We start from the raw sequence: 22,883 nt of genomic DNA on the forward strand, positions 1-22,883 counted from the left end.
GGAGGAGGCTGCAATGCTTGGTAAGAAATGTACGCATTATCCTGCCCATGTAATTGTAACCCCTCTGTACAGTATGTTCACAAATAAAATAAAAATAAAATTTAAAAAAAACACACTCACTAAAAACAAAACGAAAACAAAAATCTTTAATTTGAATATCTAGCACGACATGGTCAGTATGTATTATACTGATTGCTGAATTGAAACTTCTTTGTAGAATTAAAAATAAGTAAAAATAAAAAATGTTAAATCCACTAACATCTAGACTTAGAGACAACCAAGATGAGTCATTGGACATTCCTGCCACATAAACACAACAGTCCCAGAAACATCGTGGCTTCTCCATTTCACAGAAGTCAATACACTACAGAAAGAGATTAAGCCACCTCTGCGGTTTGCCTTTCTGCTCCTCAGTCTCTAGATAAATTCCAGACCGCTTGCCCTACATCTTCATAAAATGCAAACCTTTAAATATTCTTTAAAAAAATTAAAAAAAAACTTCTTATAACATGTCCATATTTGGAATTCAAGATTTTCCAAAGCCGACGGACAAAATGCTTCTGCCCATCACTAAACATGGAAATATCATTTGGTTTCATCATCTAATTAACCCTTTAGTAAAATTAATGTGGAAGGGAAATCTAGTCATATAATTCAAGGTCAAAAATTAAAATTATTCTTTTTTAAAAAAAAACTGTGCATCAAATTAATGAAAGGGCCATCTTTTGAACTTTGTCTTCGTGGAGGAACACTACATGGAAGACAAAAGCCTACTCTGACTTTCCCAATTATGCTAAGCCCATGTAGTTCTCCAAAATGATTTGAATTTGAATACCTTTAGTGTAGGGACAACCATACAGAATTCCCACAAGATTCAGCACCTTTTCAATTCAGGAACTCAGCTCCCTTCCCACAAATGAGCTTTCATTTGTGGCCTCTGGTCTGTATCGCTTTCTAATTTTGTGTGTCGAGGCTACTTAAGATTATTTTTCATATAAAGATGTATTGGAATTTTAAAAAAACAATTATTTTTCATGTCTCCTTTTTTTTATTTCTAAAATGTTAAAGCACTTTTGTTTTCAATTTAAGCTGTCCCATTTCATTTCTTTTTAATGTCCAAAATGCATCAATCTCTTCTAGCAACTTTTTGACCTGAATTCCAAAGTAAACACATTATTGCCAAAAAAATAAAGGGGGGAGGGAGAAGCCAAGGTAATTCTGGAGTGTCTTCCAGTTTCAACCACAAAGAAGTTAACCTATTTTTGCTCATATTTGAAAATATATATTATTCCTTTAGATTTAAATTCCTTGAGGCATCCTTCAGATTTCGCATGAGGTTCGGAGTGTAGTAATTAGCAGTGTGCTGCTTACATTGCCAATATATTTGTACAAACATATGTTGGCACTCGGTTCCATATCAGCCGCACATCAAAGGCGGGCACTAAGGAGGAATTATTCCACCTCAGGGCTGGATTAGTGTCTCTGCCTGAAACAGGCCTCATTTAAGGGTATGGTTTGGGAAAAATGAAAGAACTGGCCTGGTCTGGGTATTGGAGTGAATCCATTAACAAAGAGCGAGGCTGAATATTTCTGCCATTCTTTCTCCAGCCCTGCTACTATGATGCTGGGCGGCCCCTTGCAACCACTTTTATCTTTAGTTATCCTGTCTGCAAAAGGGGACCATAAAATGCTCCCCCAAACCACTCACCTAAGAATAGGCAGATCCAGAAACCTCAGGCTAGCAAAGTTGACGTTTCTTTTTAACTGACATCTTTATGCAGAAACCTTTATGTTATCTAGATCCACACTCCCCTCACAAATCTGGAGAAAATGAAGCCTGCAGCCCCCACTGGAAAACTGAAGAAAGATGCCCAAATCTTGCTGCCCAAGAAGAAAGAGAGACAGAGACAAAGACAGAGAGAATGAATATCTTGGAGCTTGAACTCAGTCAGGGCCTGGGCACTGTCCCTGAGTTTTTTTTGCCCAAGGCCAATGCTCTACCACTTGAGCCATACTTTTGCTTCTGGCTTTTTGGTGGTTAATTGGAGACAAGAATTTCATGGAGGAAGTGGCGCTGTGGCTCAAGTGTTGAAGAGCACAGGGACAGAGCCCAGGCCTAGAGTTCAAGACTCATGACCAACAAAAAAAAAAAAAAAAAAATCTCATGGATTTTATTGTCCAGGTTGGCTTTCAACCATGATCCTCAGATCTCAGCCTCCTGGGTAGCTAAGATTACAAGCATGGGCCACCAGTGCATAATTCACTGGCTTTCTTTTTATTTCCTTGAATAAAATAGTACTTCCAAAATAAGTCCATATAAGAAAACTAACATTAGAGTTGACAATGTACAATTCCTATTTGACCCAACTCAGTCCTTCACAACAAATTTGCTCTGTGTGTGTGTGTGTGTGTGTGTGTGTGTGTTCCTGAGAATTGAACCCAGGGCCTTATGCTTGCTAGGAAGGTCCTCTACCATTTGAATTACACCACTAGCCTTTTTGCTTTCATTTGTGTGGGTTTTTTTTTATAGAGTCTTTATAATATTTGCTCAGGGTGGCCTCAAACCAAAATAGTCTTACCTCCATCTCTCAAATAAATACCTTTTTTACTACATACAATTATTTCCAGTTTGCAAATAATGCAACAGGATTCGATATCAAAGAACTTACCTAAGATTGGACCATTAGTAAGTCACAGAGTCAAAATTTTAACTGAACGCTGACTTCAAAATCAGGTAATATAACTATGCTACCCAGTTAAGAATTGAAGTAACATTATCACAAACTCATCAGGAATGTACTAGGCTAACAGAAGTTCAGGAAGTTAAGTTTTCAGAAATTTTATGAGCGTCACTATTAAAAATAAATGTTGTAAATGTAAAATAAAATAAATTAAATATTAGGAGTTAAGCAATTTCACACCTATTTAAGTGCTAAATGGAGTCACATAATTTCAAAAAGAGCTTTTTATGATAGGCTAAATCACACATTCAACAAGTAGAATGTCCATCAAGAAACACTGGGTACACACATTTTTAAAATCTAATGCTTGCTGGACACTTAAGAGTCACACCTCTAATCCTAGGGATTCAGGAGGCTGAGTTCTGAGAATTGAGACTTAAAGCCAGCCCAGGCATGAGACTCTTACCTCCAATTAACTAGCAAAGAGCCAAAAGTAGAGGTATGATTCAAGTGACAGAGTACTACCCTTGAGCATAAAAGCCAAGCAAGAACATGAGACCTTGAGTTCAAGCCCCAGTACAGGAACTAAATAAATAAATAAGCTGACTGTTTCTGCATAGAGGACTACTTTATAATATAGAAAATTAAATAATAACCCTCTTGTTATATTTTATGGTTTTGGTTTTGTGTCAGAAATGTTAGCAGAGCTCTAGGCTGGACCATTTGTGTGTTCTGCATGTTATCACCTAAAGCAGCAGATAGGCTGGTTTGGATCATGCAGAATGGTTTGACTCACACATCTGGGTCCTTCACAGATACGGCTGGAATGCTGAGCTCTGAGACTATCCATGAAAAGTACACGAAGGCCTGTTCCCAGCTGCTTCATAGTAACTGGACTTACATGAAATTCAAAGTTTCTAGAAATAATCCAAGACTTCAAAATGCAAAAGGTCTCAAAGGATGGATCTTCAAGCTCAAATAGCATCATTTCAGCCATATTATAGTCACAGAGGCTAGCCAAATGTGGAGATGAGGATAAAAACCCTATCACTAAGTTGGCTGTGGGTGGCTTATGACTGCAATCCTAGCTACTCAAGAGGCTGAAATCTGAGGATCACGGTTCAAAGCCAGCCCAGGCAGGAAAGTCTGTGTGATTCTTATTAACCACCAGAAAACTGGATATGGTGCTGTGGTTCAAAGTGGTAGAGCACTAGCCTTGAGCAAAGAATGCTCAGGACAGCATCCAATCCCCAAGTTCAAGCCCTTGATTGACCCAACAAACAAACTCTATCACCAACCAAATTAGCCATAACAAGTTTACACTTTCAAAGTTATTTATTATTGCTTACAAGACAGGTGTCTACTAATAAATGACTATTACATTTGGGATAAGTGGGTCAAAGTATAGATAAAACAAAACCGACCATGAGGTTCTGAAGCTGGGTAGGATTCATTACTGTATGTTGAACAGGATAAGGATTTGTTGCCATATTTATAGATGTTAAAACTTCTCTATATTAAGAAATTAAAATATAAGTAAAAAATGGGTTTAATATCAACCAAGCAAAAACCAATTATCTATATCACGTCCACCAAGGACAATGAAACAAGTCAGAGATTGAACAAAACAATTCTTTAAAAACTCTTTTGATGAGTGATCCTTAGGAATCCTTAGGGATATGGTAAGCTTTAATGCTGAGGGACAGGAAAAAGTGAGTCTGCCTTCCCTCCTTCCTTCTTCCTTCCTTTCTTCCTTTTTTCTTTCTTTCTTTCCCTCCCTCCCTTTCTCTCTTTTTTTCTTTCTTTTCCTCCTTCCCTCCCTCTCTCTCTCTTTCTTTCTTTCATTTTTTTTTACCAGTCATGGGGTTTGAACTTCTGGGTACAGTCCCTGAGATTTTGTGCTCAAGGCTAGCACTCTACCACACTGAGTTACAGCTTCATTTCTGGCTTTTGGTAGTTAATTGGTAATAAGAGTCTCATGTACTTTCTTGTCCAAGCTAGCTTTGAACTGTGATCCCCAGATCTCAACCTCCTAAGTAGCTTACAGGCATGAGCCATTGGCACCCAGCTAGAATTTCTTTTTAAGGCCCAAAAGTAAGAAAACACTCAACAACAACAGAGGGAAAAAGCCACATGATGGGCATGTCAAAAAGACACAAGCGCCAAGAGCATTCAGTGCTAGAACAAATAAGGGAGTATTGGATTCTAATCCAAAGTGGAGAGCAAATCTCCTGAGTGCATACTAGTATAAATAAGTGATTAAATAAATAAGTGAGGAAAATAAACAAATCACCCTTGGAGAAGAATTTATGTAGTCACTACCTCTGAGCGGTGCAGCGTAACTCTTCACTTACTTAAGTGTGAGCTGTTCTATATGGCTTCCTCACAGAGCATGGAAAGCTGAGTAACTTTCCTGGAGAAGCAATTCCTTCCACCAGGTTATCCAGGTGAAGCTCAGTGGTGGTGAGTCATGGCGATCGTACAGCCCCTGGAGGAGACGTGATGGTTAGGAGGCCTTTATTCTGTAGTCATCTTGGCCAAACCCCCTAATCCCAGTCTAATCATAAGAAAAACATCAGAGTTTAACAGAATGCCACAGACTGAGTAATTTATTTTAAAAAAAGAAAGAACAGAAATTTATTTTCTCATCGTTCTGGAGGCTGTGAAATCCAAGATCAAAGCTCCAGAAGATTTAGTGTCTAGTGATGGCTCAATCTCATGCTTCAAAGATGGAAGCTTTGCATCCCCACTCCACAGAGTAGGAAAAGCAAACACGTTCCTTCAGGGCCCTTTTCTAGGGCCCTAATCCTTGCCCTCATGACCTAGTCACTTTCCAAAAGCCCAGCCTCTTAATACTGACACTTGGGAGATTAGATTCCATTGCACAAACCTCAGAAGGATGCACACATTCAGACCATGCCAGGTAAAAACTAGAAAACATATGAATACAGTTTGGCTTTTGAATCAATATTGCTTATTAATTACAATAAGTACATAAAATCAATGTCAGAAGGGAAATAAGTTTATATGCAACTTTTTTATAACATCTTAACACATATTTATAAATCTTAAACTACATTAAAATGAAAGCTTAAAATTAAAATTTTAAGCCGGGCACTGGTGGCTCATACCTGTAACCCTAGCAACTCAGGAAGCTGATAAGTGAGCTTCAATAGCTAGCTTTGATCAAGGTTCAAAGCCAGTGTGGGCAGACAAATCTGAGAGACTTTTATCTTCACTGAACTAACAAAAGGCCTGAAGTAGAGTAGTGGCTCAAGCGGTAGAACACCAGCATTGTATGAAAAAGCAAATTGAGAGCAGAAGGCTGGATTCAAGTCCCAGTACCAGCACACACACACACACGCGCGCACACACACACACACACACACACACACACACACACTTTTTAATGAAAAATGAGTCCCGCAGGCCTTAACAGAAGGTCTGGTGGGATCTCAAGTTTTGAAAGTCCTCTACGGGGAAAAAAATTCTGTATTTCAGCTTACCATAGACTAGTGCCAAATCAAATTATTAGATGAAACATGGTAACAATGAGAGAAGTATAATGACTTCTTTCCACATCTAATACACTCCCTTATGTCCACTTTTTTTTTTATCCTGTAGCACATGGAAATACCAAGACAGAGACTCTGAGGATGGTCCCAGGAACTAACCCAAGAACATTCTGGTAGCATAAAGAAACTATCCAGGAGGATGCAATTGCCATGCAATTGTAACCCCTCTGTACAGTATGTTCACAAATAAAATTAAATTAAATTTAAAAAAAAAGAAACTATCCATTTCCAAAGTGTCAAAAAGGTCAGAGAGTTTTTTACACTGAAAGAATTTGTATCAACTTGTTTCTTGGCATCTTGGAAAGAAATAATCCCTTTCTGAACATTAAAAGAAATCATTCTAAAGAAGTTTTAGCAATGTCATAGATCCCCATCCCCTTTTTTATTGTAAAGGTAATATATAGAGGCGTTGCAATTACAGAAGTCAGCCAATGAGTACATTTTCTTTTGAACAATGTCACCCCATCCCCATTTTCTTCCAGTTTTTCCCTCTTCACCTCCTTCTCCCACAAGGTTATATAGTTCATTTTCAAGGTAATGTCTAGTGAGTATCACTGCTTTATTTGTTCACCCTTAAATAGGTCCACAGTAACAGAGGGGAAAAAAATGTTCGGACCTTGAGGTGGTCCTCATACCTGGAACAGTTCAGCATGCCATTACCAGGGTGGTCTTACTTCTCCTTCTTGCAGTTGTGAAAAGGAAAGGCAGTAGGCTGTCAAGGCTTGCTCACTCCTCAGGGTTCCTGTGATGAGTAGCTGCAGGTATTGCTGCTGAACATCCTCGATGAGCTGCTAGTCAGAATAAACCTCCCTCTGTGGCAGAACACTGTGTCCATCATGGGGCTTGAACTGAGGGCCTGGGCACTGTCCTTGAGCTTTTTGTTCAAGGTTAGCACTCTACCACTTTGAGCGACAGCATCACTTCTGGCTTCTTGGTGGTTAATTGGAGCTAAGATCTCACAGATTATCCTGCTAAGCTAGCTTTAAACTGTGATTCTTCAAATCTCAGCCTCCTGAGTAGCTAGGATTACAGGCATGAGCCAGCAGCACCTGACTAAGAACTCATTTTTATTGCCACTAAGAAAAAATCCACCTGCTGAAGTCATGGCTCCAGCGCTCCATCGAACTCTAGTTATAGGGTCATATTTACAAGGACCACCCCATCCACGGTGCCCTATATGCAAGTCTTGCTTGTGTGGGACAGCTATGGTGACTTCTTAACATAAGTGTTCTCCATAATGTTGAGCTAGTGTAGCAGAGAGCTGAGAGTCACCTTTCTGGGCCACATGGGGTCTTCTATGTGCACAGATAGGTACCCAGTTTTCCTATTCTTTCTCCATCTTCTTAGGCCATAGTTTGAGCTATGCATGCAACTCCTTGTTAAACATGTACAATTTCTCTTGCCTTAATTATTTAAAAAAAATATCCTGGGAGCCAGGCACTGGTGGCTCATGCCTATAATCCTAGCTGAGATCTGAGGAACATGGTGTGAAACTATCCCAGGCAGAAAAGTGTCCCCATGAGATGCTTATCTCCAATTAACCGCCAGAAAACCAAAGTGGAGCTGTGGCTCAAAGTGGAGCTGTGGCTCAAAGTGGTAGAGCTCTAGTCTTGAGTTTAAAAAAGAAGAATAAAAAGCTTATGGGGCTGGGAAGGTGGCTCAGTAGTAGAGACTTGCCTTGCATGCATGAGGCCCTGGGTTCAATTCCTCAGCACCACATAAGCAGAAAAAGCTGGAAGTGGTGCTGTAGCTCAAGTGGTAGAGTGCTAGCCTTGAGCTGAAGAGCTGAGGGACAGCGCCCAGGCCCAGAATTCAGACCCCATGACCCGACCAAAAAAAAATAAAATAAAATAAAAAGCTTAGAGACAAAACCTAGTCCCTGAGTTCCCATGACTGACAAAAAAAAAAAAAAAACACCCTGGGTAGAATAATAAACAGAAGACCTAGTACATCAAATATGTGAATATGTGAAAATTAAGTTAAAATTGAACTTTGAACCATCAATTATCCATTCACAGTATCAGTAAAGTAGTAAAGTGACAGATAGTTCGACCATGCTTTATGCAAAATTTTATACTTACAAATAACTTTATGAAATAAGCATAGGAATCATTTATTTACAAAACATTAAAATAAGTTTTATTATCTAGTGTATGCTCTACCCGTGGTGCAGAAATAGATCAGAGGCATGTGCGGCTGACCGATGAATGTTACTTCCCATTGAGCACCGCATTCACTTCCTGCTCCGTGCATGGGAGCCGCCCACTCCCACTGGAGACCAGCCCAAGAGAATGCTCTCATCAGAAAGAGCCAGACAACCCATCATTCCGGAAAACGACTAAAACACACCCACACCTATAAATCCCAAACACGGTTTTATCACACAAATTCAGCTCGCTGTGCTTTAATGAAGTCACATCAGCAGCTTTATATTGAAGTCTGCAAACTTTAACAACTTTAAGGACTAGTTCAGTGACCAAAGATATTCATTACATAATGGCATTTAATTGGAAACGTCCCAAAAAACACTCAAAAATGTACTGTCCCAGAAGCTTCTCTCTAAGGCAGACATGAAGTAAAATATAAAAGAAACGGTCGCTCAAAAACATGATGTAACAGGAACCAGGATAAAAACTGGCAGACTTAGGTACATAAGATTGACTATAGATAGTCTTTTTCCATTTACCACTTTGATGGAATCTTAATGCTTTATTTGCTAAAGGGGATGGATTGGGTATAAAATGTAGAGGTGTATCTAATTGACATTTTTAGAGTATTTGTTTTAGAACAACACAGAAAGTGGGTATTTATCTCCCAGTTGAAACAGTAAAAGAAATGTTTCTAATCCAAATGAATGACTTTTCTTAAATATGAGCTTTTACATGGATGGCCATTTTTCAACTGACTTTGCATAAAGAGTATTTAAGGAAAAATAATCCTTTTAGAAAGCCTTGTTATTGCATAGACAATTACATTTTCTGTCTAAATCAATAACTTCAGTTATTGGGAGCCAGTAGCACTGGGGAAAATCACACCAAGTATTTTACTTCTTTTTAGTGTTTTGTTTAGATAGTACACCCTCTGGCTAGAAAAGACAGAAAAGATCAAATTCATATTAATATTTTTGAATTCTCAAAATATCCATGTGATTGCTCAATATCTCTATCCCAAGTTTACTTCAAAAGTAAAGGGACTTGGGCACTGTTTGCTTTCACCTATAAACCTAGATACTTAGGAGGCTAGGATTTGAAGATCATGGTTTGAAACCAGCCCTAGCAAGAAAGTCCAATTAACCAGCAAAAGAATAGAAATTGAAGTATGGCTCAGGTGGTAGAGTATTAGCCTTGAGTAAGAAAAGCTAAGGTAGAATATCCTGGCCCTAAGTTGAAGCCTCAGTATTAGGACACACCAATTAAAACAATAAATCTATCCCTGTTACATTTCCTTTGTAAGGTACCTAATATTGACAACTATACTATAGATTGTGTTTATTGCATTTTGTTTTGCAATACTGGGGAACTTTACCCTTGTAAGCTAAATAAGTGTTCAGCTACTGCACTACTGGTCTACATCCTCAACCTGTACATAATGTATCTTAAATAATTTATAGCATTGTTAGCTTCTAGTTTTACAAATTCTAAGAAAACTTTCAATGTAAATATATCTTGGGATACTATTTTTCAGTACCATATTAATCTATTTTAGTGTCATACCCTTTTATGATGTATGATGGTCTTCCTGATCTACTACTTGAATTAGAAGCTAGAAAAAAATTGACATGATCATTTCATATTAAAAAAAAAAACACAGTCTTGCTGGACTAAGGTAGTTCACACGTGTCATCCTAACTACTCAGGAGGCTGAGATCTGAAGATCACAGTTCAAAGCCAGCATGAGCAGTAAGTCCATAAGACTCTTACCTCTAGTTAACCACCAAAAATAAAAACAGAAGTAGAGCTGTAGCTCAAGCGGTAGAATGCTAGCCTGGAGCAAAAAACCTCAGAGACAGCACCCTGGCCCTGATTTCAAGCCCTAGGACCAGCACACACACAGAAAAGTCCCAGCTTTAAGCACTTTGTGTCTTATTCTTAAACACTAAGAGTAATGAATAAATGCTATGAACAACCAAAAATATTCTTGAAATCCTTTGTTCCATAAGGAATTAAGAAAAGAAAAGAAAAATTCCTTATGGCAACAATTGGAACATGATACCAGTCAGGATAAAGCAAACAAGAGTGGATAGAAAAAAGTAGGAGGGCATACGCCCAGAAAGGTTGGAATGAGAAAGGAGTGCAGGCCTAGGAACCAATCTTTCCTGCTTCATGCTTCTGTATCGGTCAGGACTTGCCTTCAGATGAGTGCTCAGCCAATGCTGAGAAGCCTGAGTTCCTGTTTTCCCCTCCCCATTTTACTTTCCTAACTCATTAAATTCTTTCTTATTTTGACAATGCAATTCTACTCAGTCTCCCAACATGCATTCCTGGAGTACCTGAGCCACAGAACTGTCTGTAAAATATTGAACAAAAACACACACTTAAACCACATTTGGCAAAGACTTCTCCAGATCCATGTGTCCCTTCCACCCATGGTATTTTTGTTTCCCTCATAGAAAATTAGCAACCTCATAGGCTCATCATAACGGCCAGTAAAAAATCTGAACCATGTCAAAGATGCGGGTTGTGGGAATTGTGCCTCTCATTTTATACTTGAGTTAAAAATTATTAAATATTTTTAATTAAAAAATTGTAAGTGGGATTATCAACACAGGAGCCAAGCTTCAGGTGAAGGCAATTCAGACAGGTTTGGTTATAAAATGATCAGATAGCAATTTGGTAAGTGGGAAATGCTGATAGATTTTTAGCTCATGAAATTCAACCACAGATCAAGAGAGCTGATCCCACAAAGGCATAGGAAGATTTCTTTTTAATTTTTTTATTTTGATTTTTTTTTTGCTTTTGTTGTTTTCAGTCATGGAGCTTAAACTCAGGGCTTGGGCACCATCCCTGAGATTTTCACTCAAAGTTAGCACTCTGCTACTTTGAGCCATAGCACCACTTCCAGTGGTTTACTAGAGATAAGATTCTCACAGAGTTTCTTGCCCAGACTGGCTTCAAACCACAATCCTCAGATCTCACCCTCCTGAGCCGCTAGGATTATAGGTATGACCCATCAGCTCACCAGCTTTTCCTTTAGTCTATGCCCCACCACACAAATTCAATGAAATTCAAGCTTGTTTGCTAGGTCCTAAGTGGTCCTGACGCATTTGCAGGCTGAAGTTAGCCAGCTACGGCAGAATGGGAAGAAACTGATAATACCTCCAAGAATTGTGAGCACCTAGGTTCTTGAGAATGGTAAGAGTGGAGCCTCCAACACAGGATTCCAGCTCAGATTACCTGGTCTCCAAACATGGCATTCATTAGGTCTCTGTGGAATCCTTGGGGAAAATGTTAGCCTTTCCCTAGTGACCCACCAACCTATCTCTTTTCTCTCTGTTCAAAGCTATGTTTCCAACTCAGTAAGATTTTCCTTATGTGTCTAACACCTGTGGTAAGGTTATGACAAAAAGTGTGTATGTAAACATGTTTTGCTAGGCACTGTTCACAATAGCCAAGATATGGAAACACCCCAGATGCCCCACTATAGATGAGTGGATCCAAAAATTGTGGAATATTATGCAGCCATTAGAAAGGACAAAATAATGGCGTTTGCAGGGAAATGGATGGAACAAGAGGAAATCATTTTGAGCAAAGTAAGCCAAGTGCAAAGAAACAGATGGCACATGGTCTCCCTGATATGTGGAAGCTAAAGCCAAAATGCAAGGAGATATGACAAAGTAAACAGGACTCGAGAAACAAAGGACTGCCACTCATTTTGTTACATCATTGTTAATTAACTCCAAGTTTTTGACCATATATATATATATATATATATATATATATATATATATATATGCACACATCTGAGGGAAGCTAGGAGGAGGAACAGAATCGGAGGGAAATGGGAAAACATACAACAGAAAGGCCCATCAGCTGCACTGGACAGTGATGAAAATGAACTAAGCAACTCAAAGGCCACAATGGGAGGGAGGGAATGAGAGGAAAAGAAGGAACAGCTTACACTAAGCAAAAGGAAAGAAAAAGGAAGAAATAGTGGCATTGTCAAAGTTCATAGAATTCACAAACTTTATAGACCATGATAATGACAATTTGCCTTGTGAAGGTTAAAATGTGTTTGTGACTTTAGCTAAGTATCACTATTCCACAATACTGTGAAATATGTGAAATTTATGTAATCACTTAATCTCAATAAAAAATTATTTTTTAAAAAAATGTCTTACTAGCCTGTCCACACACATTTTCTTAATGGCAGTGGGGCTTGAACTCAGGGCCAGTATTTTCTTTCTTCACTCTTTTGCTCAAGGCCAGTGCCCTACCACTTCAGCTATAGCTCCACTTCAGGCTTTAAGCTAGTTAACTGAAAATAAGAGTTTCACAGACATTCCTGCCTGGGTGGCTTCAAATCGAAGATCCAAAGATCTCAGCACATAGAACAGCTAAATTAGCAAGGGTGGGCCACTGGTATCAGCAGGCTGTCTTTTTGTTTGTTTTTGTTTATTTTTGTTTTTAAGTGCTAGTGATAGAACCCAGGGCCTTGCATGTACAAGGCAACTGATCTACTCTTGAACTACATCCTTAGCCCATTCACGTTCAATTTCTAAATCTCTAGTTCATTTAACTACATATATAACCTTTCTAGCACTTCAGGAGAGGTACTCATTAAAAAAAAAAAAGACTGTGAAACTTATATTGCAAAATTTCACTTAACAAATGTTTCCCAACAAATCTCACCTCTTGAAAATCTTTCATGAAAGGTCACTAATAGACCATCAACCTTTTTAAAATCGTGGTGTGATTAGAATTGCACTTTGAGTATAATCCAAACATGATTATTAAGCAACACCTTCATTTCTTCTTAGCCCTTAGCATTAATTTTCCCATGTAATTTGACTTTTAGGAACCCAAGAGACTATATTTAAACAGTGGTACTGACAATTTTTAAAGTAATTAGATGAATAGGATTCATTTTTTTTTTGTCCTTGGGAAAAATCTTGAGCCCACATCTAGATCTTATTTTTAAACCTTGGTGTTTTAAGCATTCTGTTGAGGTGTTTGAAGTACTCTTAATAGTTACTCAATTGTTATAAAACCCAATTTCTATTCTCCTAATCTCTATGATCAAATCTTTACTTTCATGACTTGCAATTAAGCCTCTATTTAGGGATTATGAAAAACCAGATCTACACCTTCTGCGACTTGTTACCATCAAGATGAAGATGCAATCTCCCACTTACGGTGGGGATGGTTTCTTGGGTGTACTGTCAGAAATAAAATGTGTGCTAATGTTTCGATGATGTTACTGAGGAAGCACTTGTAGGCAACTAAATACATGGTAGATAACTTGATTGATGCAAAAAGAAAATGTGCGCCATTAAGATTGTAGATAAAATGAGCAATAAGCAATACGAAACATAAGAATCATGGGACTTGATTATGTCCCACAACAGCAAGATTTACACGAATATTATAATTGGGGTAGCAATTTATGTCTTTGGAAAGCTAAAAGACATGAAACACTGGTTATTGCTTAGGCCCGTGACGCCATCAAGATGGGCCCACTGGAACACAGCCCTGAAGCCCAACCCATTTGGAGGTGCTTCCTATGCAAAGGGAATTGTGCTGGAAAAAAACTAGGGGTGAAAGCAAAGCAGCCAAATTCTGTTAGAAAGTGTGTCAGTCTGCAGCTGATCAAGAAAGGCAAGAAAAGCACAGCTTTTGCACCCAAGGATGGATGCTTGAGTTTTATTGAAGAAAATGATGGCATTCTGGTTACTGGATTTGGATGTGGAGGACATTCCCAGAGTCCTCTTTAAAGTAGCCAATGTGTAGCTTTTTTGGCCCTGTACAAGTCAAGAAGTAAAGACTAAAATCCTAAATTCTAATGATAAAAACACAGTAATAATCAATTTTCATACTTACAAAGAAAAAAACAACAACACAGGTTAAGAGGATAAAATTGGCCAGGTGTCGGTGGCTGACAGAATCCTAGCTGTTCAGGAGGCTGAGACCTCACATTCATAGTTCAAAACCAGCCCAAGCAGACAAATCCAAAAGACTTATGTCCAATTGACCACCAGAAAACTGGAAGTGGAGCTATGGCTCAACATGGTAGACTGCTAGCCTTGAGCAAAAGAGCTCAGGGACAGTGCCCAGACTGTGAATTCAAGCCCCATGACCAACAAAAACAAATAAGAAACTATCTCTCAATTCTGTTTGGAGTTCTCAAGACTTTATTATTTATCCTAAAAACACCCAAAGTCAACTTTTCCTCCCTTCCCGAAACAAAGGTTGACTGCTCAGTATGGCTCAGACTATTTCTGGTGTTTGGAACATATCACTGACCAGGAGAAACATCCTACTCCTTTGAAGCTTTTATGCTATTGAGAGCCAACAGATTAATCATGGACATAATGAAAAATAATATATGTATATAGTAAAATATAATAAATACTGTGTGCAAAAAAGTCAAGCAGGATAGAAAATAAATTATGTTGGAGGCATAGCAGCACAATAAACCATGCTAAGCCTGCAACAGCAAAAATATAATAAAGTTATTATTCAGCTGGGTATGGTGTTACATGCCTGGGATGCCAGGAACTCAGGAGACAGAGGTAGGAGAATCGTGGTCTAACATCACTTCTGAACAAAAGTGTGAGGCCCTATTAGAAATATTAAGTGGAGACATACCCACGTTTTTTCCAATTCATCTATGGGTGGGCACCAAGACTAACTGCTTAACTGCTGTGAATAGTACCACAATGAACGTGAATATGCAGGTGTCTTAATTGTAGGCTGGCCTACAGTGTCTGTCTAACTTTGCTCCTCCTTGTAAATCTCCATAATGACCTTTGCAGGCTTAGTAATCTGTTAGAGAGGCTCACAGAGGTGTGGGCAACAGCTTATCAATTGGTTTAGGGCCTATTGAAAAGTTGCAGTACAGCCAAACCATAGGCAACTACTGCCCCCCCCCAAAAAAAATGAGAAAGTACTCAACAGTGCAAATGAATCACAAACACACCGCTGTAAGTAAACACAAAGCCTACTTATGATTCCATTTACATGACTTATTCGAAACGGTAAAACTCTTGAGACATAAAGTGCATGAAATTTGCCACAGAGCAGGGCTGAACAAGGAAGACAAGGAATTGACTAGAAAGGGAGTTGTGTGAGATGATGGGAAGTTTCCATATTTCAGTGATGGTGGTATTACAATACACATTTACTAAAGTCAATTGAACTCAACAATGTAAAAAGTGTAAATTCAACTTCATGCAATTTTGTGTTATTTGTGTGCCAATCCAGGATGCTATCCCTGAGATTTTTTTTTTCTTTCCTCAAGGCTTAGCACTGAACCACTTGAGCCACAACTCCACTTCTAACTTCTTGTTTCTTAATTGAAGATAAGAATGTCAAGAACTTTCTTGGTCAGGTTGGCTTCGAACCTTGATTCTCAGATCTCAGCTTTCTGAGTTGCTAGGATTATAGGCCTATAAGCCACTGGTGCCTGGCTGATTTCATGTAAATTTTGACCCAATAAATTTAAACAGTACCCCCCCAAAATTACATAACCAATGGGGATTAAATAATAGTGAAATTACATTCTCCGAAATTCAAACAAAAACTGAATGAAGTTTACATTACTATTACAGGCAGAACTACCTAGCTACCCTCGTTGGTGGTAGATAGAAGAACGCACAATGGGAGAACTGCTCTGAGCAATCTTTACAGGAAAATCCCAAAATCTTTAGTTTCTTTCAAACTTTTGTTTTTTAGGAAGCTATTAGCTCACACTTACTCAACAAGGAGGATAACTGTCAGCAAAAAAATGAGACAAATAATCTGGGAAGGATGGAAAAAAACAAAAACAGGAAGAGAAGGGGAGGAAGCGCAGTAAGAAAAACTTTCCACCTATTTGTGGTTGACAGTTTCTCCAGGCCTTAACACTATCAGCGGCCTTTGGATTGGAACTTCAAACAAGGAGCTGGATAAGCAGTAAGGATGGTAAACAAACCAGCCTTTTCCAGAGTCAGCTGGAGACTGAAATGCGCAAAAGGCAAAATGGGTGTGTGGAGTTAGGGGCCGTAGGTTGAAATTGTGTCACTGGCAGGAATGAGTTTTGCTACTTTGAAAGTTAATCATCATCTTCTCTGGGTATACCTTTCTTCATTTCTACGGAATGGCTAGCCTAATATGTTATTGATTGTGTGTTCTGAGAACCAACTGAGACGTTGCCTACAGAATGTTGAACTGGTATGGTACACAATTAATAAACCATTGCGTTTCTGTTTTCTTTCAAAGTAGGATAGTGCTGGTGGCTGTGGTGAGTTAAACAAAAAGCTCCTTCATTGTTTCTCTGCTTAAGGTCAATGGAATAGATAGAAGTATTGAGAGTTAATTCTGAGCCCTCTCTCACTCATCCTGTCCAAACCTTCCCAGCACCAGCATTGCTATTGCCACTCACATCAGGAATGTCCTTCAATGACTCACAAAACTTACAACCATGAACTTTACGATTCCAACTGAGAAGAAAGAAAACAACTAAATGAAGCCAAAAACTGGTGGCCCACACCTATAATCCTAGCTGCTTGGGAGGCTGAGGTCTGAAGATCACAGTTCAAAGATAGCACAGACAGAGAAAATCTGTGAAACTCTTATCTCCATTTAACTATCAAAAAGCCCAAAGTGGAGGTGTGGCTCAAATGGTTGAGTAGCAGCCTTGAGTGATAAAACTCACCATCTAGGTCTTGAGTACCAATACACACACACACACACACACAAAGGCCATTATAACAACCTAGACAAGAAGCAATGAAGTTCTATACATCATGATAACTATAGTTAATAGTAAAGTATTCTTAAAAATCACTCAGCCCTGGGCTGGGAAGGTGGCTTAGTGGTAGAGCGCTTGCCTTGCATGCATGAGGCCCTGGGTTCGATTCCTCAGAACCACATAAGCAGAAAAAAAAAAAGTCGGAAGTGGTGCTGTGGCTCAAGTGGTAGAGCGCTAGCCTTGAGCTGAATTGCTGAGGGACAGTGCCCAGGCCCAGAGTTCAGGCCCCATGACCAGACCCAAAAAAAAAAAAAAAATCACTCAGCCTATCGTAAGTATTCTCACAAAGAAAAATATTAAGTGTATAAGAAAATGCATATATTAATTAGAGAATGTATGCATATTTCAAAATGTATACATAAATGCACTTCATTTTATCAACTAAAAATTAAGCAATTGACTTCAAACAATATTTTATTTTTTGAATCTGATATTTTATATGTCAATTAATTTTTGAACTATTTAGAAAATAATAAAAAAAATTTCTTTATTAAAAAAAAAGGATGGGTGCTGGGAAGGTGGCTCAGTGGTACAGTGCTTGCCTTGCATACATGAGGCCCTGGGTTTGATTCTTCAGCACCACATAAGCAGAAAAACCAGGAAGTGGCACTGTGGCTCAAGTGGTGGAGTACTGACCTTGAGCTGAAGAGCTGAGGGACAGGGCCCAGGCCAAGAGTTCAGGCCCCACAACTGACCAAAAAAAAAAAAAAAAAGGGATGTATGTGTGTGATTTGCCAAGGAAATAGTGTGAAAATATAAGCTTTATTTGTTCTTATCTTGAGAAATGGGCTATTTTTTATCCTTTAATTCTAGATGAAAAAGAAAAAGGAAGGAGGGAAAAACAAGCAAGAATTGTCCAGCATTAGAGATTTTGCATTAGATAAAAAGTTTATTTATTGTACTGCACACTCAAATATTAGCACTTCGGCTATTGCTCTGCACAAACAAAAATAAAACTCATTTCCTCATCTGCTATGGGACAGAATATTTAAGACATTATTATGATCCATCCATTCTGTTGCCTGACAGACCAAATACATGGATAGAATACATTCTACTTGAAAATTTTCAATTGCTCCGTCACATTTCAGCTTTACCCATAGGTTCAGAAGAATGGTATTTTCTTTTAAATATCACTTAAGATCACTCAATTATGGGAGTGGAAAGAGAGAGACCTTTCATAATAGTATTGTTGAATAGTGGAATGAGAATCCCTGAGCCCCTTGTCTTATGAAATAAGTCTTTTTGTGTGCATAAAATATAGTTCAACATTAAGCATTTTCTACAAAATAGGGGACAAATCCCAGAGTAATCTTCATACAAAGTTATTTTAGGATCCTAATGCCTGTAAAATTATAGTTGTGCCTTGTCCTAAAGTTGAGGGTCTTTCTACATTTTCATCATAAACCCCATTTTTCAAGAGCTTATCATTCAACTATAGAAATTTGCTTCAGGATGAAACTTGGAATACCCAATTTCAATTGATCTAGTTATATAACCAGTTGAAATAATGCTAAAAAGTTTGCATTCTATCTCTCATTTAGCTGTCTGTATTTTAAAGTGAAAAGAAACACTGGCAGGCATTTCCATTTGTCTCTCTTTTTTTTTTCAAAAAAATCTTTACCTCTGGCATCTTTGAAATATAACAAAAAGGATAAAAAGAAAATTTAATGAGTAATTAGTGTCTCAAGAGAAGGATAAAGAAGTGCTAAATTTTTCACCGTCAACTCACCCTCCCAAATCCAGGTAAGGTCAGTAGATATCAAAACTCATTACAACATAATGACATTTATTTTCGGTGAAGAGCTTTTATTGAATGAGAGCAGAATGCCTAATGGAAGCCCATAGAATAGAAAGTCACAGGGAAGTTTAAGCACAAATCTTCACTGTACAATGAGAGAATGTTCTAGATTTAAATTTTTCTAAGCATAAACATTCACACTGAAATAATACTGGTAACTTAAATCCAAAATATCTATTTGTTTACATACAGAATTTTTTAAAGGAGAAGATTCATACTGTGAGTGACTATAGAGCATTTAAATAGAAGAGCTATGATTTTAGCAAAGAGTTGATCACAATTATAATAGTCAGTCCTGGAGATGTTTTGAAATGAGTGCTTTTAACATTTTTAACTATTTCCTAAAATGAGGGGCAGCGAATATGGTCATTGCTTGCTTTGTTTATTTATTGTATTTAGTGCCAGTATCAGGGCTTGAACTCAGGGTCTCATACTCTCATGTGGCTTTTTCAATCACACTGGCAATCTACCAATGGGGGCCACACTTCCAGTCTAGCATTTTGCTGGTTCATTGGAAATGGAGTGTTGTGGACTTTTCCACCTAGGCTGCCTTCAAACCTCAGTCCTCAGAGCTCAGCCTTCATGGTTTGCTGTAGTTACTCATATTTAACAGAGCCAGAGCTCCTTACAGAAATCTTCTTCTTCATGAACACGTCGCCCAGTGGTTGCCATCTTTTGCACATTTTAGCAGTGGAGACTCAGCAACATGGACTCAGCAGCACTGGCAGATGTCTACTGCTACTGAGCCCCAACACTGACCAGGTGTTGATTGGCATAGGGCTGCAACCATAGTGGTCTCTGCTAACTCCTCAGCCAGAAGGCTTATAAGTGGGCCTCTGCCACTATGAGCAAGAGCAAAAATATTCTGTATCCATGTGTGAAACTGCAGAAAGGTGAAGAAGAGGCTTCAAACAAAGGAGCGCAGGACCATGATGGCATTTGTCATCCAATACAATGAGCATCTGGGGCAGAAAAAATAGTCCCAGGCCCAGGCCTCAAAGAAGTGAAGATGGGGTAAAGAGAGAGATAAGCACATGATTACAATCCTATAAGCAAACTGTGGTAAGATACACCAAGGCTTACTTTGGCTGTAGTATGTCCTTTAGTTCATACAAGGAAAAAAATGTCTAAATGGTATTTCCCACATTAGAAACACTGAATCCATTCTGGTTTTGTTTTTGGTTTTTGTTGGTCATGGGGCCTGAACTCTCGGCCTGGTGCTGTTTCTCAGCTCCTCAGCTCAAGGCTAGTGCTCTACCACTAGAGCCACTTCCAGTTCTCTGAGTGGTTTATTGGAGATAAGAGTCTCATAGCCTTTCCTACCCAGGCTGGCTTTGAACAGCAATCCTCAGATCTCAGCCTCCTGAGTAGCTAAGATTACAGGCTTTAGCCACCTGTGCCCTGTTCTATTCTTTATTTTATTTATTTATTTTTATTTTTACTCTTTTGTGCCAGTACTAGGTCTTGTACAAAGGACCTGGGTACTGTTCATTAGTGCTTTCGCTCAAGGCTAGTACTCAATCACTTGAGCCATACCTCCACTTGTGGCTTTTTTCAGGTTAATGGGAGAAAAAAGTCTCATAGACTTCTCTGTCCAAGCTGGCTTCAAACCCTGATACTCAGATCTCAGTCTCCTAAGTAGCTAGGATTGTAGATAGCGGCCAGTGGTGCCTGGCCAAGAATCTATTCTATTCTAATCCCCGATTCCTTTTCTTAAAACCCCATGAAAAGGCCTTAAAGAAATTATTGTTGTTCTTTTTATTCCTTGTTCTCTATGATCAAATGACTTCTGTCATCACTGAGGGATTCGGAGAGTCTCTGGAAAAATGATGGCTAGAGTAACCCAACCAAAATAATGGCTAGAGTAACCTAACCAAAATGATTACTGTGGTAAGAAGGCCATTAAACTGGGAAGACACACAGCCAAAAGTGCATTGATAGATGACAAGTTAAGGAGGGAGTGGAAGGGGAGGAAAGCCCACTCAGCCTTCGCAAATGTAAGGAGATTTTCCGGTAAAGCGACAATAATTTAATTACAAAACTGCTTCTGATACGGCTGCCCATGAAATCTTTTTTGGCAAAAGGACTGACGGAGAAAGTACAGCAGGCTGAGTGATTACTGATAGGTTTGAAATAGAGCCAGCTTAAAGGTAGTGAACTAGCTTTCTGGGGGCTTGAAGCAGCATCCAGATGTTCGGCCTGAGCCCTTCCATGAACGGATGGAATCCAAGGCCGCTCCAATCTGTCAGGTAGGTTCGTTAGTTAACAAGGTTCATGTCAGTGGGTTGAACATCAACATTTTGTTCCTGCAGATTCATTTGTCATTAATACAAAACATTAACATGAATCTGACTGATTTCTATAAGAAAAAATTAATCCGATTCTACTACCATCAACCCACACAATGGAACTATAAAACGATCCTTTTTAAAGGGCAGATCCTACTCACTATAAAGAGGCATGTGATTCAATCCATCACTGCCCAGTGGTGTTTTATAGCCAAAGTCTTAACAAACTATGAAAGCTGATCAACACCTGCGTTTACTAATAGACTATGGATACAATCATTATCAAATGATTTTTCAAGCCAAGGTTTGGTTCCATTTATAGTCTGATGTTTGTTTAGTTTAATATATGATGCTTTGTATTTTATTGGGTACTCTCCAGATTTTTATTTAAAACAGAAACACTAGGGAAAAAATATATATGCTACACAGTTTCTGTTCTAGACCATTAATTTTTCAGTCAGATCTAACTATCATTTAATTGGTTCCTGATGCTAAAACTTGGATTTCAAGTTTAAATGCTTGAAACTGGAGCATATTGAATAATTTGTTATACTGAGCTATTCATCCCAAATGTCCAGGGAAAATAAACCAAATCTCAAAATAAAACTAAGCTACCTTCTGTGATGACACAAAATTAATAACATAACCTAAGAAATAGGCATTAAGTTGGTATGCCAAAAAAAATCATTAGTTTCCTTGATGAAGTAATATTTAATTCAAATCAATGACCAATGTAAAAAGAGCTCTCTTAAGAACAAAACAAAAAAATCCTTGGACATATATTTTAGAAATTTGACCTAATATTACAATATTCAAAATCATAATTCAGACAAGTTGGTTTTCTTTGAAAATGTAAATGAAATTTAGTACTTCCTCTTTATTTATGGATTCATTAAAATGTGTGGTAACCTAATTTTGTGGTTATTTTCTAGAAGTTTTAAACTGAAGCCCTGAGTTGAAATCCAGTAATACACACACACACACACACACACAATTTTAAAGCTTTCCAAAAATGTGTTTATTTATTCCTTCATTTACTTATTCATACATTCATTTATTGTGCCAGTCCTGGCACTTGACATTCCTGAGCAGTGTCCCTAAGCTTTTACTTTTTTCTCACAGCTAGCACTTGAGCCACAACTCCACTTCTAGACTTTTGGTGGTTAATTGGAGATAAGAGTTTTTCCTGGACTTTCCTGTCCTGATCTGGCTTTGAACTGCAAGCCTCAGCTCTCAGCCTCCTGAATAGCTAGGGTTACATGTATGAGCCACCAGCCATTGGCTAATACAGTCCACATCCCTATTTAGCAATTTGAAAACTGAAAGATGAAATACATACCCTACGGAATAAGAAGTGGGAAAAAATAGATTAATTTGAGAAGGTTATCAGAAAAGCATCTCGGGAAGTCGACATTGTAAATAAGTTTTCTTTTCACACCAAACAAAGTAAATTTGTAATCCAGCTCAACTAGCCAGTTCAGAAAAACAACCTCTGAACAGGAATTCCACACATGCAGATAAGCACACTGGTGAAGTAACTGCTAGTTCATCAGGAACCTGGTGCAACTTGGTAACCAGTGTTCTGGATACC

This window comes from Dipodomys ordii, unplaced genomic scaffold (genome assembly GCF_000151885.1).
Source record: "Dipodomys ordii isolate 6190 unplaced genomic scaffold, Dord_2.0 Scaffold70, whole genome shotgun sequence".
NCBI lineage: Eukaryota > Metazoa > Chordata > Mammalia > Rodentia > Heteromyidae > Dipodomys > Dipodomys ordii.